A 17,585-nucleotide genomic window follows, 5' to 3' on the forward strand; every position below is an offset into this window, starting at 1 on the left:
ATGAGGATATTTTCACTAGAATACTTTAAGCAGATTATAAATTCTGATGAAGTCAACTTCCTATTAGCTAGGAAAAAGACCCAATTCAAAATGAAAAATCAATTGGGCCCCTTCATTTGTAATAATAGGGAAGCTGGACCAGAGGCAGATAATATTTCGCAACAAATGAAATTCAAGAACAACTTTATGTGGCAGTATGACCCTCATGGAGTCATAATAAGCTAAGGCTCAAGGTAAAATTGGGACCTTTCATCCATCATCCAGACCAGACATTGATAGGTTTGCCAACCAATCAGAATGGTTGGAAAACACTCTAATAGACATGGACAGTATTGTAGTTGATGTAGAGAATACATTAATTGATGTAGAAAAATAGATTGATACAAGTTCCTTCCTATAGGTTCCAGAACTAGGAGAACCAATGAATATTCCTCCTATTTTACAAACTCCAGCAAATGAGGATAGAAATGCAAAGAGAACCAGGGAAGAAGGTTCTAGTTCCGCCATGGAAACTACAGGTGAACAATTTGAGATCAGTTATAGGAAGATGCCCAAGCTTAATCCTGTAACTGGATAGGAAGACACCATTGATTCAGTGGAAATCACTGACACTGACACAATGGTGGAAAGGAGTAAAGGCCCATCAACTTTCGGAGAAACTCACTAGCCCTCAACATCAAACACTCAACTTATTGAGATACAGTTTAGTTTTGAGTTTTCTTCATTCACCGGGCCTATGGATAAAGAGAAGCATATCAAAGATAGATACAAGGAAATTAAGTTGTGGAATGAGAAGTTCAAGGCTGAGACTTATTCCCAATACTTCAAGTAGACACCTACAAATAAAAACAGGTTGATGTTAGCCTTTGACATCAAAACAGGAAAATGTAGATGTCATTCATGTAACCTACAATCTAGCAGCCAAAAACTTCAGCAGACTTTAGGAAAACAGATTTCGAGGTTTTGGCCAGGGATGTTCATCCCATTGACCAAATTGAGTTTCACAAGTAGGCAGGTGAGATTATATTCCACCTTGAGAGGTAAAGTTATCACTGCACACAAGCTTCAAAGTTCATTGAACAACATTACAGCACAATATAAATTGGAAAAGGCCTCCTCACAGGCCAAAGATAACAGAATCAAGTCACTAGAAGACTTGGTGATTGAGCTGGGACACGATCCCAATGATATCAAGGTTGCTAAGAAGTTGATAAAGAAAAATAATGAGGACATTGTTGCTCTCAAAAAACAACTTAAATTGCCTCATTCGGAGCATCCACAAACAAAAAAGGTCTTAGAAAGCTAAACACATTAGGAGGAAATGATGGACCTTGTTTTACAACTTAATGATCAACTGAAGGAAATTGAGAAGGAGTTAGAAATCTTGATACAGTTAAGACAAGCTAGTTTTGAGATTGTCACTGCCACTGTTATCTCAACAGTCACTACTACAGTACCATCCACCTTGGCAGCTTCATTGGCTCCTATAGCTCCACTGGCAATAGCACTACCAGCTACCACAACATCTACATCAGCAACAGGTTCGACAACAACAGCAGCTCAGCCAAGTGATGAGGCAACTAAGTTGGTCAAGGCAATGGAAGACATGTACATTCAGACCACAGAGATGAACAAGCTTAAGGAAAAGATAACCAGACTAGAAAATGATAATAAGCTTGCACAAATTATGCACAAGGAAGAAGTACAGAAGGCAACCATAATGAATGAAAGGATAAAGAGCTTAGAGAAAGAGCTGACATTAAAGGAGCCACTTGGACAAGCTAAGGAAAAATTATGGGCCAATATTGTTGACTCTGTCAATGATATTTGGCCATCCATTCAAGTAATCTTTGAGCAAAATGACTTAGTTAAAGAGGCTACAGAGATCATATAGAGAGTTAAGGCAGAATTGGGAGACATGCTAGAAGAAGCCACCAGACTAATCCATTTCCTGAACTCCAAAAACAAATATGAATTGTAGGAGCTAGAGATACCTGACAAAATAGGCACAATACTAGAGGTAAAAAAGGTCCTCACCAAGAGGAATTTGATGATGAACCTTGAGGATAAGTGCCAAACCATGCAGCTGGCTATAGACAGGTTCATGGCTAAGTTTGATGTTTTGAGGTAGAAAGGTCTGCCAAATCCCTTGGTGATAAATGACAAACTGATGCCATAGGAAGACTACAACAGAAGGATAAGAGAGGTGGCAAGGCATCAGGTAAATACTTCATCTATGAAGGGGGTGCCTACTGGAAAGGTTCTATATCAAAAATTTGAGAACCTGTTTTACCTACAGCATGAGGTAAAACACCTTTTTGTAAATAAACCCACTTTTTCCAAATACACAGAAGCAGATGAAATTTATAGGAGGATGGTAAATATTCAATTACCAGATGCAGACACATGGGAGAAGTTGAAGGACCTGCAATAAAAATGCACAGTCAAAATGTAAAATTGACAGTCAACGTGAAAAAGGCACAGTACAGAAAAAGTAACAGGCCAGCCAGATGAAAGAGTGTCAAGTGAAAGTGTATCAGTTGAAAGGTCAGAGTGAAAAGAAAATTCAACGTGAAGACAAACAGTAAGGCAGAGAATAAACAGAAAATATCAGAGCATAAAGACAACACAACCAAATAAACAGGGACAACATACAACAATTGAACATCTGTCTCTATCTTCTTGCATGAAGATATTTATTTCTCCTAGAATAATTCCCAAGACAGTTTGGGATATTTTGTAAACTATTTTTGTATAAATATTTCATAATTCGAAGTATTGAGGGTGTGGATTGCTATACATTTGTAGAGTTGTATTGATCTGAAATCTGAGGGTTATTGTACCAATTTTTCAAGTCAGCAGACTGGACTGAGTAATAAAAATATTGCATTACAGGATTCATGTGTTGAGCTATTACAGTGAAGTATTTTCTTTGTCAAATTTGTTATTTTCTTATGTATCTCACAAACTTACATGTTATCTAAAGTGAATGAATTAACTGGAAATCTATTTTATAATTTGTTTAAGTACACTCTGTCTTGAACAGTTAATAATTTCTATGTTTTCTTCTGATATCTGGATCTGAGAATCCTTAATTGCTCTCCCATCCCGGTTGACATCTTTCACTTCTTTCATAATCTAGCCTAAGGAACCCTTAATTGCTCTTTGGATCCGATTGAAACCAACTTCACCATCCAGCCTTAAGATATGAAGTAACTAAGCTGTCTTGCCCTGTAGACATTATTTTTAGAAGTTGATCCAGTCCTGTTTGCTTGACATTTGACCCTATAGCCCAATGGTAAAATACATCCCTCTATCCATCTAAGTAAGTGATCCCACCTCCAAATCCAATTCAAAACCCAAGTACAATCATAACTAGCCTAAAATCAAATAACTAAAACAAGGTTAAATCATAAAGAGAGAGCCCTCTTTGAGAATTAGGAAGGTTAGATCCTAATCTCCAAAGTTGGTTTGTGGTTACCTCTATCATTTCTTTCTCATCAACTCAAAATAAATTTTGGAGTGATAATAGGGACCTTGGTGGGACTTGGGGCTAGGTGGAAAGTACATGTATTTAGGCTGATGTGGCGCCAAGGTTGCATGCCGCGTGGTATCTATATATGGCAATATTGGAGGGTTTAAAGGCCTAAAAATGAGTGACATGTGCCACTCCTAAAGGGAGCCACATGGATGGGATGATGTCATATCGGCGTCATTGAAGTTTTTAGGTTGGTAGATGGAAAAAATTGTTGTCCCAGGTTATCGTACCATTGGGTGTGAGTGTGGGAGTGTTGTGTGCAAGGGTCTAAATGAACGGTAGACAGAGATTGGGAGAAAGAAACATGTTTGATATGTAACGTGAAAATCATCATCCTGGGGTATCAGGTCACTGGGAGTGAACCTCAAAGGTGTAAACAAGTGCAGGCTAGTAGATCGAGGCCCGAACAAAGAAACATGTCTGACAGGAAATGTGAAATTTTCCTTCCTAGGCACTAGGCCACCGAGCGTGAGAGTGGATGTGCTATGTGCAAGGGGATCGAGGGGCCAGTGTTAACGAAGGCTGATAAATGAAAACATGCCCATTCAATTGACGGGGAAATTGATGTCCCATGGTTGGTTACATTGTGAGGGCGTGATATGGCAACAAGATGGGATGCCATGTGGGGATCATGTGAGTGCCATGTGGCAGAGCCCAATGATGTGGTAAGATATTATTGGTCAAATATTTAAATGGCCATATATTTTGATCCATGATTCATATTAAGGAAAAAATTGTATTTCTGGAAAGCTCTCGATGAGACAAATGCAATGGTGATGTTTATTTTATGTTTCAATGAGTTTTAAAAGTGATGAAATTTTGAGAGCCCATTTCCATGGAAATACTATGGAGGCTAGGTCAATGATAGTAACACCCCGTTCTACCCTTAGTACAGATTGTTGGTGGAAGGGGGTATATTACAAAAGTTAGAACTCCAAAATTTAAGAGATTAAAAAATCCATGCATAAATTTTGGGATGATACTAATTAAATATATAAGAAAATTAACCCAAATTCAAATTCCAAGATTGATTAGAGATTAAAAAAAAGAAAAAGAATCCATCTTAATATGGATCCATTCTAATCTATTTTTTATGTTTTTTTTTCCTTTTTAGTTTACATATACACTTAAAATATGTTACACATCTCTTCCACTAAAAACTATCAATTTGGATAAACATTTTCATTCTAGCTAATAGGTATTCTTTTATTTAATGTAATTATGTAAATCCACTTAATTTTGTGCTAATTTAGTAAATATAAGATAACTATTTTAGGACTATATGAAAAATTCTAACCACCTCTAATTAACTATAACTTGTTGCTTCCATGGTTTCCGTAAAAGTGGGGGAAGATCCTCTATCTCCTTGTCTCTTTCCCCTAGTAAGAAATTTCAAGAATTCAAAGCAAATTCATGGATTCAATTGGTAATTCATTTGTTGGAAGCAATATTAACTCATCTAAATTCATTAAGAAGATGGAATATATCCCCAACATAATGTTTCATAGACAATTCCCTACATAATTTTTCTTTCACTAGAAAAATGCAAGCTAATTGGACAAGCCATAGGCCTCTAACCTTCACCTATAACAATGAAATAATGGCTATAGAAACATTGGATGTTCCCCATCATACGTATATTATTATTTTTATGGTAAAGGATTTTTTATTATTTGAGTTGTGAGATCACCGTGGTTCAAAGGAGTCTTATTTGATGGAGCACATAATATGTATCTTAATTGTTTGGTTAAAATACTTTAATTCGGAGGTTGATATACCTTCTAGTATTCTAGTCTAGGTCCAACTCCCACACTTACTCATACACCATTGGAAGGATTAGTCATTAGAATCATCGAGACCCAATGGCTAGATTGTTGAACTTTTCCTATCCTTCTCTGAACTCATGAGGAGTGATCTTTTCTTAATGGTGGAGGAATCTAGAAGAACTGGGAAAGTTGCAGCAACCACCAATGCAACATTCATAGATTTGATCCCAAAATGCTTAAATCCTAAATCCTTTATGGACTATTGACCTATATCCCTTTGTAATCTTGTCTATAAAATCATCACAAAGGTTATCTCTAATAGAATCAAGTGATTTCTAACAGAGAAGTTGTCCCTGAATCAATTTGGTTTCCTAGCGGGCAGGCAAATTCATGATGCCATTGGTATAGCACAAGAGGCTCTTCACACTATAAAAACAAAAAATTGTAAAGCTCTTGTACTTAAGATGGACCTTAGCAAAGCTTTTGACAAATTTAACTAGACATATCTTAGGCTTGTGAGTTGCTCTCCTTTAGATTGGTTTGAGGTTGGAAGTTACAAATTGGATTATGGGTTGTGTTTCCTCGGCTAAAGTTTCCATCTTAATCAATGTCCCACCCTCTTGCAATTTCACCAACTCCCATGGACTCAGGTAGGGATTTTTGTTGTCACCACTCTTATTTTTTCTTGTGATGGAAGGTTTGAGTCTCCTACTGCTGAAGAAAAAGCATAAAGGTAAAATAAAAGGCATAAAAAATTCCCATAAGCAGTATATAACACACCTTCTGTTCATGGATGATGTGCTAATTTTGGTTTTGGGCATTGTTTTAGAATGACAGTCTTTTCATATAATGATAAAAAAAAAATCAGTGCAACATGAATGCAGACCAATCTAAATAAATCCACTTTTCATCAATATGCAGTCAACCCAAAAATCCTCTCGACTATTCATACTTTCATGCCTCAGTAAATTATCCCTTTGGAAAATGGAATAAAGTACCTTGACTACTTTCTAAAACCAAACAATTATCATAAAGGGGACCGATTGTGGCTGATAATAAAATTCAAACATAAATTAAACTTGTGGTGTTACAGTTGGCTATCACTAGGGGGCATAATGATTCTTGTTAAAGTAGTGCTAGAAAGCATCCTCGTCTATTGGTTTTCTTTAGCCAAGATCCTCAAGTTATCCTTAACTCCATTAGACAATTGATGTTCGTCTTCTTGTGGATTGGTAAAAATTGCAAGGAAAGGATTCATCTAGCTAATTTTTCAGTCCTATCTACCCCTAAAAGGCTTGGAGGATGGAGTTTTAAAAATATAGCCTGGTTTTCCAGAGCTTTGAATCTAAAAAATCTATGGAGAGGCTTATTTGGTGAAGGCCTATTGATCCAAATCATAAAAAATAAATATCTAAAAAAGTTGACAGTGGTTGACTGGCTCAGAAGTCATGCTAAAAGACCAGTCAAAAGAGGGTCCATTATATGGAAACCTCTCATTGCATCACCCCCCTTCCTTTTCAACTGGGTGGCATAAAAAATTGGGGATGGAAAGTAAGTGGTCCTTAGTAAGGACCCTTTTATTAGTGGAGTCAATGTCTACAAGTTATCCTTTGAGTTTATTCATTGTTTAAACTCCAAGGGTATTTTCTACCTACATAACATAAAAAGAGGAGATTCCTCTCTGCCCTCTAACAACTACTAGTTTAGCTCAGCCGACCTGGGACTGGTTGGCCCCTTAGCAGAGGAATGAAACATTTTCATTAAAGAGATAATTCTAATTAGAGTAATTTTAATAAATTCTAATGACATGTTGATATGGAGTTGGGACTCCTCGTCTGGTGAAGTAAACGCTAGACTTGCCTATGAAGCGATTGACCATTCTGAGCTAGATTCCAACTACATATGGTGGAACATTTTATTTGGAAATGGAATATACCTAACAAGTTAAAATGCTTCACCTGGATGGATCTTCATAATAAAATTTTTACTTGGGAGAACCTTCAGAAAATAGGTTTCATGGGTCCAAATAGATGTGGGATTTGTAAATGGCATGAAGAATCTATTGACCACCTTTTTGGAAAATGTTCTATTGCTTAGAAATTTTGGACTATGGTTTGTCAGGTCTTGGGCTTTTGTGTAAAACAAGGATGGTCCTCCTTTCAGGAAATCCTCTACTTATAGGTGAAGAATTACAAGCATATATGTTCTCTCTCTATCTTTGTGGCTTTGGGTATATTGTTGGTTCAGAATTGTTATGCAACCAGATCACAAAAAAGAAGAAAAAATAGACCAATGACTTGAAAATTAGCCTCTTCGAGGGGGCAACCTCTTTTACATTACATAAATAAACAATTCTTGGATGATACAAATGATAAGACCCCCTTGGTATATATAGAGTCTATGGGGTCACAATATAATAACAACCTACATAACAATAATAATGTAAGGGCACAACAATAACAATAGTGGGCTTCTATGGGGCACAACAATAACAATAGCGGGCTTCTATGGGGCACAACAATAACAATAGTGGGCTTCTATGGGGCACAACAATAACAATAAGGGGCTATACTAACAATAACAATAAGGAGGTTACACTATTATTATAGGGACCTAACATTTCCCTTTCCTTTAAAAAAAGTGTCCTCCTCAATGCTTGAGTAGTTACGGGTTCTTCTGTATAAAATTCTCTTCCCCCCATGTGGAATCTGCTGTGGGTAAGTTCTTCCACTTAATGAGATCCTCTAAAATTGATCGATTCCATAGATTTTGTTTTAGTGACTACTTCAGGCTCCAATATGATTTTTCCTTCTTTTTCAAGTTCTGACAATATTGTTTGAACTGGGATCTTGTCACTTATAACCTTATTTAAGCATGAAACATGGAAAACTAGGTGTACTCAGGAAGATGCAGACAACTCCAATTTGTATGCCATAGTACTAATATTTTGCAACACCTTGTAAGACCCATAGTACTTGGGTGATACTTTATTATCCTTATTAGCTTGCTTGAGGGACATTTGTTTGTATGGTTGTAGTTGTAAAAATACCCAGTCACCTACTCGAAACTTATTTCACTGCGATGCTGATTTGCTTGTTGTTTCTTTAATTATGCACTAGAGTGTGGTTATCCTTTAAGAGTTGGAGAAGTTGATGTTGATGCTCGATGTGATATTCCACTTCTTGAACCTTAGAATTTCCTATTAAAGATGATGTGATGGACGGCGGATGATATCCATAAAGTGCCATAAATGGGGTCATTTTTGTTTCAGTATGGGAGGAAATGTTATACCACCATTAAGCCAGATGTAACCACTTGAGCCATTATGTTTGTTTATCAGATACAAAACAACAAAGATATCCTTCCAAGCATTTGTACACTATCTCAGTTTTCCTGTCAAATTAAGGATGATTGATCCGGATTTAAACAAGAATGCAACAAATTATAGATATAACCATACATACAAAGATGCAAAAGAAATAATATTTCTTTTCATTACTGTAAAATACTGAAATATGCTTACAAACATAAATGGAAATAAACTAGCTAGGGCGATGGTAGCTTATCTTTGAGAAGAGATGTGGTAGCTACATGCCTCTGAACTATCTTACAATGAGGCTCGAAGGCATATTTATTGTTGAGAAACAATGAAAAACCCTAAACATCCAAAATCCTAACCCTAGGAGATGAAGCACCAAACTATGGGCCTCGTTTTGGGTAAATTGGTACATCAACTTCCCGAGATTGTAACTTTGGCATATGATCTCCATTTGACGCACACAATACATCGTTAGAAAGATCTATCTGAGGAATACAACTTTGGGAAGAGAAACCTCAGTCCATGCACCCATGTTGCTCCCAATTTTAGCAAAAAACGTTGTTTAGGGCCTCAAAACGGCTCCAGAAGTGCAGGACCCGAAAAACTGCTAAAAATAGTAAATTGTGCTACAATTAAGGAAACTGAAAAATTGAAAGAAACAATGATGGGGTTCCAAGTGGAATTGGTGAGTGGCCACCAATATCCACCTGTATCATTCCTCCCCCCTTAGGAAGTAATGGTCCCCATTGCGTTGAGTTCCTCCATGAGATGAGGAAACTTCTGCTGAACTTGGTCCTTGGTGAGCCACTTGCCCTGGTGAAGGAGTTGGCCTGCTTTGACAAATCGATACAGTTGGATTTTCTGCTGGCGAGTGTGCTTGATCTGTGTGTCCATGATCCAATCAGTAGCAGCTTGTTCCATGCAATCTGGATTTAACTTTGTGGGTGTGAGTTGTTCTGCAATGTCGGATGTATCTAGTAATGGTGGCAAGTATGGAAGAAGGCGGTCCACATTGAACACTGGGTGTAGGCCAAGGAATGGGGGAATGTTTAGCTCAAATGAATTATCTCCCACAACCTTGGTAATGGTGTAAGGACCATATTAGAGTGGTCTGAGTTTTCGATAGGCTCCGGTAAGGCGTTCCTTTTGCAAATGCAACCAGACTTTGTCGCCCACCTGAAACTTGTGTGGCACCCGATGTTGATCATGTCGGTGCTTGTACTTGGCATTTGATTTCTCCAGAATGTCATGGGCCTACTGGAAAATATGTCAGATGTGCTCAATGAAGTTGTTTGCCTTATCTGTTTTGGACTGGACATGAGCTGAATCTACATGAGTAGTTGCAAATGGCATGGCCACATCAATGGGACATAGTGGCTAGAATCCCAAGCCCGCCTAAAAAGGGTTGTGGCCATTTGAGCTGTGGAGATCCCGGTTATAGCTATGATGAACATAGGGGAGGCTCTCATCCCATGTGCATGGATGCTTTGAGTTGTACACGTGCAAAATGTGTACGATCATCCTGTTGATAACCTTTGTCTGGTCATCAGTTTGGGGATGGAAGGATGTGGACTTAGTGATTTTGGTGTCTAGCATCTACTAGAGATTGGACCAAAATGTACTGAGGAACATGTTATCCCAATCTGAGATGATAGAATGTGGGATCCCAAAGTGTACCCACACTCATTCAAAGAAGAGTTTAGCAGTGGCTTCTGCTGTGATATTCTTCTTGCAGGCCGCCATAATGGCCATCTTCGAGAACCTGTCGATGACCACAAAATCATAGTCGTTTCCATGCTTAGTAGAAGGAAGGCCCAACATGTAATCCATGGAGGTGGATTCACAAGGTTGACTAGGGGTAGGCAGCAGGGTATAGAGGCCTTGCTTCTTGATGGTCGGTTTGGAAATGGCACACGCAGTGCATGATCTGATGTACTTCCCGACATCCTGTCGAAGATTCAGCCAATATAAATACTTCTGCAATATTGCCACCATTTTCTCGAACTAGAAATGCCCAGCATCCCAACTGTAGTGTGCTTCCCAAATCATCTTGGCAAGCTCACTTGAAGGAACACAAAGGTGACCTAGGTGGCATAACAGTGCATTTTGGAGGTGAAAATCTGGAACATGCTGACCCTCCAAGAGTGTCTGGTATGTGTGGCCGAATTTTGGATCGCTTTTGTAGAGAAGTGGTCAATCAGAAGTCTCGTGCCCACAAGAGTTGAGCACGGTGGTTAACGCCATGATCAGTGGTCAATTGAGGCAATCTGCAACATTATTTTTGTTGCCCTTCTTATAATTGATATTCAAATGGAATTGTTGCAGGTATGTGGACCACTTCTGATGGCGATCATTCTACAATTTCCCTTGGGTCTATATGAACTGCAAGGGCCTGCGGTGTGTGTGGATGGTTGTTTCCTTCCCAAAAATGTAATGCTTCCATTGTCAGCAAGCCTGCACAATGGAATACATCTCTTTGTCATAAGTGGGATACTTTTGGACTGTGTCTGAAAGTGTCTCACTGTGATATGCCACTAGATGCCCGTGTTGAGTAAGGATTTCCCCAATAGCATAGTCAGAGGCATCTGTCTCGACCTCAAATGGTGGTTGCAAGTATGGTAATGTGAGCACTGGTGGCGAGCAGAGGTGATGTTTTAACTCTGTGAATGCCTTTTGTTGAGATTCAAACCAAAATAATTTTGCTTTCGCTCCTCCCATGGTGACTTGACTCAAGGGCCAAGTGATATGAGAAAATCGCAACACGAACCTACGATAGAAGTTGGCAAGGCCCAGAAAGTTACAGATCTCTGTCAGAGTGGTTAGAGTTGGCCAACCTCGAATGACTTGGATCTTTGCTAGATCCACATGCACCCCCCATTCATTAATAATGTATCCCAAATACTGAAGCTAGGTCATGCCAAAAGTGCATTTCTCCAAATTGGCACATAACTTGTGTTGCCGCAGTGTTTGGAGAACCTGTCGGATGTGGTGGAGATGACCTTCCCAACTATGGTTGAAGATTAGGATGTCATCCAATTATACCACTACAAATGAGCTGGTGAATGGCCACAAGATGTCATCCATTAGCCTCATGAAGGTTGCAGGACCATTCGCCAACCCGAAAGGCATAACAAACCATTCGAAAAGGCCCTCCTTGGATTTGAAGGCAGTCTTCCACACATCAGAGGGTTCAATTGGTACCTGGTGATATCTTGACTTCAAATCGATCTTGTTGAAATATTTTTCCCCCTTCAATTGGTCTAGGAGGTCATCAATCCGTGGGATCGGGTACCTATTACAGATAGTGATCTTGTTCAGCCCCTGATAGTCAATACAGAGTCTCTAAGTCCCATCCTTCTTCTGTACCAACAGGATTGGGCTGCCAGAGGCGATGAACTTAGAAAAATGTGACCTTTCTGCAGAAGCTCCTGAATCTGCCTCTTGATTTCATCGTTCTCTAGAATGGAGCGCCGATATATTGTTCCATTGGTTAGTGGCGCACTTGGGGTCAGATCGATGGAGTGCTTGACCTGACAGTGCAGAGGAACCGCTGTGGAGGAGGTGAAGATGTCCTCATACTCCTCCATGACCTTGTCCATGTGTAGTTGTCGTGTGGAGGGGTCCTGTCTAGAGGTCGTGGCCACCATCTTCTTCTTTCCTTGAGGGCGTATCATTAGGAAAACAAATTTCCCAGTTGTGGAAATGAGCTTACTGCATTGTTTTGTAGTAACCAAAGAGATGGCGGTACGTGGTGCTACCTCCAGTATCCTGTACAACTTATTTCCCAAAGTAACAACATGAGGCCTTGATTCATACACAACATGTTGCTTCCATAAGTATGGTTGGCCTAATAATACATCACAAACATAAAGGGGAGCAATGTCACACAATACCTCATCCATGAAGGGCTTGATGTTTTATGGAAGGCGACACTACTGGCTCACGCAAAGATCCCATCCTTGGTGAAGCCACCTGATGGTGTACGGTTGTGGATGTGTTGTGCTCAGTAGGCCCAGCCGCTTCATGAACTCTGCCGAAATGAGGTTCTTTTGGCTCCCACCATCAATAATGAACTGTAGTGGGGAGCCCTTTACCCACATCTGGGAGTGGAAGAGGCGCTCCTCCTCCTCTGGATCTTCGGGTTCCTCCTTCTGGATCTTCGTGGTGGCAATGGTGGCGTTGGGCTCTGCATTGATAATCTGCTTCCCTTTTTCATTCCCCTTGTCTGGTTTTGACTCAGAGTTGGAACATGCATATGATTCTGAAACCTTTAGCTCGGCCACCAGTGACTGCTTGGCTCGACACTCGTGTTGTGAGTGGAGCTCTTATGGAACTCACACCACTTTCTCGCATCCTTTTTCGGCTTCATGACACTGTTCTTTGCTTGCAACTTTGGCAGGTTGCCTTGGGTTGCCCCGCCTTGGCTTTGTCCTTTGTTTTGTGGTTTGGGGGCTCCTTTCCCTTGCTTCAGATTCATAGATCCAAAGTCTCGCTTCTTCTGTTTAAACTTTTTCTCGATCTTGACAACATATCAGTATGTCGTGCCGAGTGAGGAGATGTCCAAGAATTCTATTTCATCCTGTATGTACCTGTGTAGGAAGCCGTGGTATTTGAGTACCAAATGCTACTCTGAATCCTTGATACCCAACTATGTGTGAAGGGTATGGAAAATATTGGTAAACTCCGGCATGTCTTGGTCCCTTCCCTGCCGCAGCGTGGTCCACTTTATGTATTGATCGTCGTAGCTTCCGACAGGGTAGTACTGCTCCTTGATGGCAGCTTGGAATGAATTCCAAGTGGGTAGGACTGAAAACAGTGAGGCCATACTTTCATATTTCTTCTCGCAGTAGGTTTCCCACCAATCCTTGATGTGGGGGGCGGTTTTGAGAAGAGCGAAAGTAATATTTTCCCAGCCGGAAAAATCATGAGCAAAAAAATACCTTTCTAGCAGATTTAACCATTTATCTATGGTGTCTGCATCTATCTAACCCTCAAATATGGGAATTTCAAAGTTAACTTGTACCTTAAAGGGTGTGGTGCTTCCAAAGTAGCTGCTGGAAGTAGATGTGTCGCCCCTGGGTAGTCACTGAAGGATCTGGGCAAAGTTGTCCATCATCGCATTCCTTTATCAATCGAGGGCCTCTTTGAGCAAGATTTTGATAGGATCCCCTGCCCCCTCATCTTTCTTTTCATCCTCCATGGGAGTTCGTCGGGATTTGCGAGGCTGGTCTTGCAAAGGTTTGACCAGTTCAAGCCCTAACTCCTTATATCCCGACCTTGTTGGGGACATGCAAAGAAAGACAGAGAAGGAGCAGACCGCTCTGATACCACTGATCCGGATTTAAACAGGAACGCAAAAAATTATAGATATAACCATACATACAGAGATGCAACAGAAATAATACTTTATTTCATTACTGTAAAATACTGAAATATGCTTACAAACAGAAATGGAAATAAACTAGCTAGGGTGATGGTAGCTTATCTTTGAGAAGAGATGTGGCGGCTACCTCTAAATTGTATTACAATGAGGTTCGAAGGCCTATTTATTGTTGAGAAACAATGGAAAACCCTAAACATCCAAAAACCTAACCCTAGGAGATGAAGCACCAAACTATGGGCCCTGTTTTGGGTAAATTGGCACATCAACTTCCCGGGTTTGTAACTTTGGCATTTGATCTCCGTTTGACGCACACAATACCTTGTTAGAAAGATTTATTCGAGGACTACAAAAATTCGAAGATGAACATTAGTCCATGGATCCATGTTGCTCCCAATTTTCCCAAAAAATGTCATTTAGGGCCTCAAAACGACTCCGAAAGTTCAGGACCCGAAAAACTGCTAAAAATGGTAAACTGTGCTACAATTAAGGAAACTGAAAAACTGAAAGAAACAATGGTGGGGGTCCAAGTGGAATTGGCAGGTGGCCACCAATATCCACCTGGATCAATGACAAGATGAGCTACAAGCTAATTGAGTACCAAGACAATAAAATAATTTCATCCAAAAATTTCAAGTAAAAATGGGATCTCTGTCACTTATAATAATTTTTGGGTTTCCATGTACCTTTTGAATTGTTTCCATAAATTCCATAGCAACTGTACTAGCTTTAAAAGGATGAGATAATGCACAAAAGTGTGCATACTTGGTAAGTCTATCAACTACCGTCGTGATGACACTCTTTCCTTCGGACTTGGGTAAACTTGTGATAAAATCCATTGAGATCTCCTCCCAACACTGACTTGGAATGGATAAAGGTTGTAACGGGCCCAGGGTCTTAATTGTATCAACTTTATTTTATTGGAAAACCAAACATTCTGCCACAAAATATTGAATATCAGATTTAAGGCCATTCCAAAAAGAATCCTTCTTGACCATGTGGTAAGTTTTTAAAATCCTGAGTGGCCTCCTAAAGGGGAGGTGTGAAATTCCAAAAAAATCTTTTGTTTGAGTTTGGAATTCTTACATAGATATAAGAGATATTTGTACCGTAATGAATCATTTTTCCAGATAAATATATCCGATGCATTTGGGATCTTGCTGAAACTTTTGAATGATTGTCCACACCTCTTTGTCATTCTTCCATTCATCTCTTGTTGAAGTTATCCAATCAAGTTGAATAATAGAAATGGCACAGAGTAATGTTTCCACATCCTCATCCTTTCTTGAGAGTGCATATGCAACAACATTTTGCTTCCATTTTTTGTATATAATTTCAAAGCCATAACCCAACATCTTTGTGAATCACTTTTGTTTCTCTTCTGAAGATAATCTTTGTTCCAAAAAGTATTTAAGACTATCATTATCCATTTTTACCTTGAAGTGTCTTCCCATTAGGTAAGGTCACCATAACTTTAGTGCATTTAGTATTTTCAATATTTCCTTCTCATAAATAGGTTTGTGTAAATACTTTCCCTTGATTAGAAGACTTTCAAAAGAAATCAGTCTTCCTTCTTGGATTAAAACAATACCAATTCCATTTCATGAGGCATCACATTCCATAATAAATGCTTTTGTGAAGTCTAGTGTAGCTATGATCGGTGCTTGGCACATTTCCTTTTTAAGATGTTCAAAGGCTTAAGTTGCTACTGGATTCCAAGAAAAGGCATCTTTCTTTATTAATGTTGTTAGAGGCACTGCTATTCTCTCATAATTCTTAACAAATTTGTGATACTACCCTATCAACCCGAGAAATCCTCAAATATGCTTTAGGGTTGTGGGGATTTTTTGTTCCTTAATGGATTTAATTTTGTTAGGGTCTACCTTAACACCAACATGAGATAAAATATGACCCAAATATTACACCTCTTGTACTCCAAAGAGACATTTGGAGGTTTTTGCATAAAATTGTTTCTCCTCCAATGGTTTGTGCACCCTCTCAACATGTTGAACATGATCCTTCCAAGGCTTGTTGTAGATTAGTATATGATCAAAAAATACTAACACAAATTTTCAAAGGAAGGGTTTGAAAATGAAATTCACCAAACCTTGAAATGTGAAAGGTCCAGTAGTAAGGCCAAAAGGCATGACCAAAAATTCATAATGACCTTCATGAGTTCTTAATGCTATTTTTCGAATGTATTCAGCCTTCATTCTAATTTGGTAATATCCTGAACAAAGATCCATCTTGGTGAAGTAAATTTATCTATGTAATCCATCCAAAAATTCATCAATGACAAGAATAAGAAATTTATCTTTAATAATGAGCTTGTTGAGCTCCCTATAATCTAGACACATATGTCATGATCCATCCTTCTTGTGCACCAATACTATTGGAGCAAAGAAATAACTTTGGGTTGAATTATATCGCCTCTAGCATTTCTACAACCATACGTTCAATCTGTTTTGGGAATAGGGATATCTGTGAGGCATGATGTTGGGAGGAGAAATTCCTGGAATCAAGTGAATAACATGATCATAATCACAAATGGGTGGTGGGCCTTTGGGAGTCTCAAATATCTTGGAATGATTGTCCAAGCCTTTCTGCAGATCTAGAGAAATGGATGATTTCGATGTTTGAACCTCTTGTGAGCATAATTGTGCAAGTATGCCCTGTTGTTCTTTCTTCAAAAGTTTTTTCATGCCATTAGAGATTATTATTTTCCCTGGTTTCCTTGTGATACCCCTTAATTCAATTTCCTTTCCTTCCCAAAAAAAAATCAAGAAAAATTCTTGAAAATTAAAAGTTATCATCCCCAAAGATTGTAACCATGGACTCCTAGTACAACATCAGCACCACCCATTATAATGGAAAGCATTGGACTATTCAATACATATTCACCGATGGTTATCTTGATATTATGTCACTTTCTAGAGAAATTTATAGTTCCTCCATTTGTAACCATCACTTGACACTCTGGTGTTGGATATATAAATCAAATCAATTCCTTAGCTATCTTACAATGAATAAAATTATGGGCACTATCTAAATCAATCAACACTATTACCTTTTTCTTCTTGATATATCCTTTTATCTTGAGAGTTTGAGGAGTGGTAATTCCCGCCAATGCATTACAAAATATGGTTGGATTCATTTTTTCTTTTTCCAGGGTTGGTTCTTGGTGTATACCCTCTTATTTTGATGTTTCTTGTTCCTTTTCCTCCTCCTCTTCACAATATATGTAAACTAATTTATTCTCAACACACTTATGATCTTTAGTGTATTTTCTATCACAACTGTAATGAAGCCCTTTTACTTTTTTTTCTTCTAGTTGTTGTGGTGTCAACCTTGTAGGTTGTGAGAGATTAGGAGCAACAACACTTTCATCTTTATAATTGTGAGTGGTAGACTTCCTTGTTGCTACAATTTTGCTTTCAACTTTTCTTTCCACCTTGAATGTCGTCTCCAATGAATTAGCTTCCCAAAGGTGAACCTCATGTTGGATGTTATCCTTGAAAGTCCCTCTGAAGACATCAATCCTATGCTCCTTTAGAATATTGATTACCTTGATATTCAATTTTT

The sequence above is a fragment of the Pinus tabuliformis genome, chromosome Q (assembly GCF_031772625.1).
Source record: "Pinus tabuliformis cultivar Carrire ecotype Pingquan chromosome Q, CPIR1, whole genome shotgun sequence".
Lineage (NCBI taxonomy): Eukaryota > Viridiplantae > Streptophyta > Pinopsida > Pinales > Pinaceae > Pinus > Pinus tabuliformis.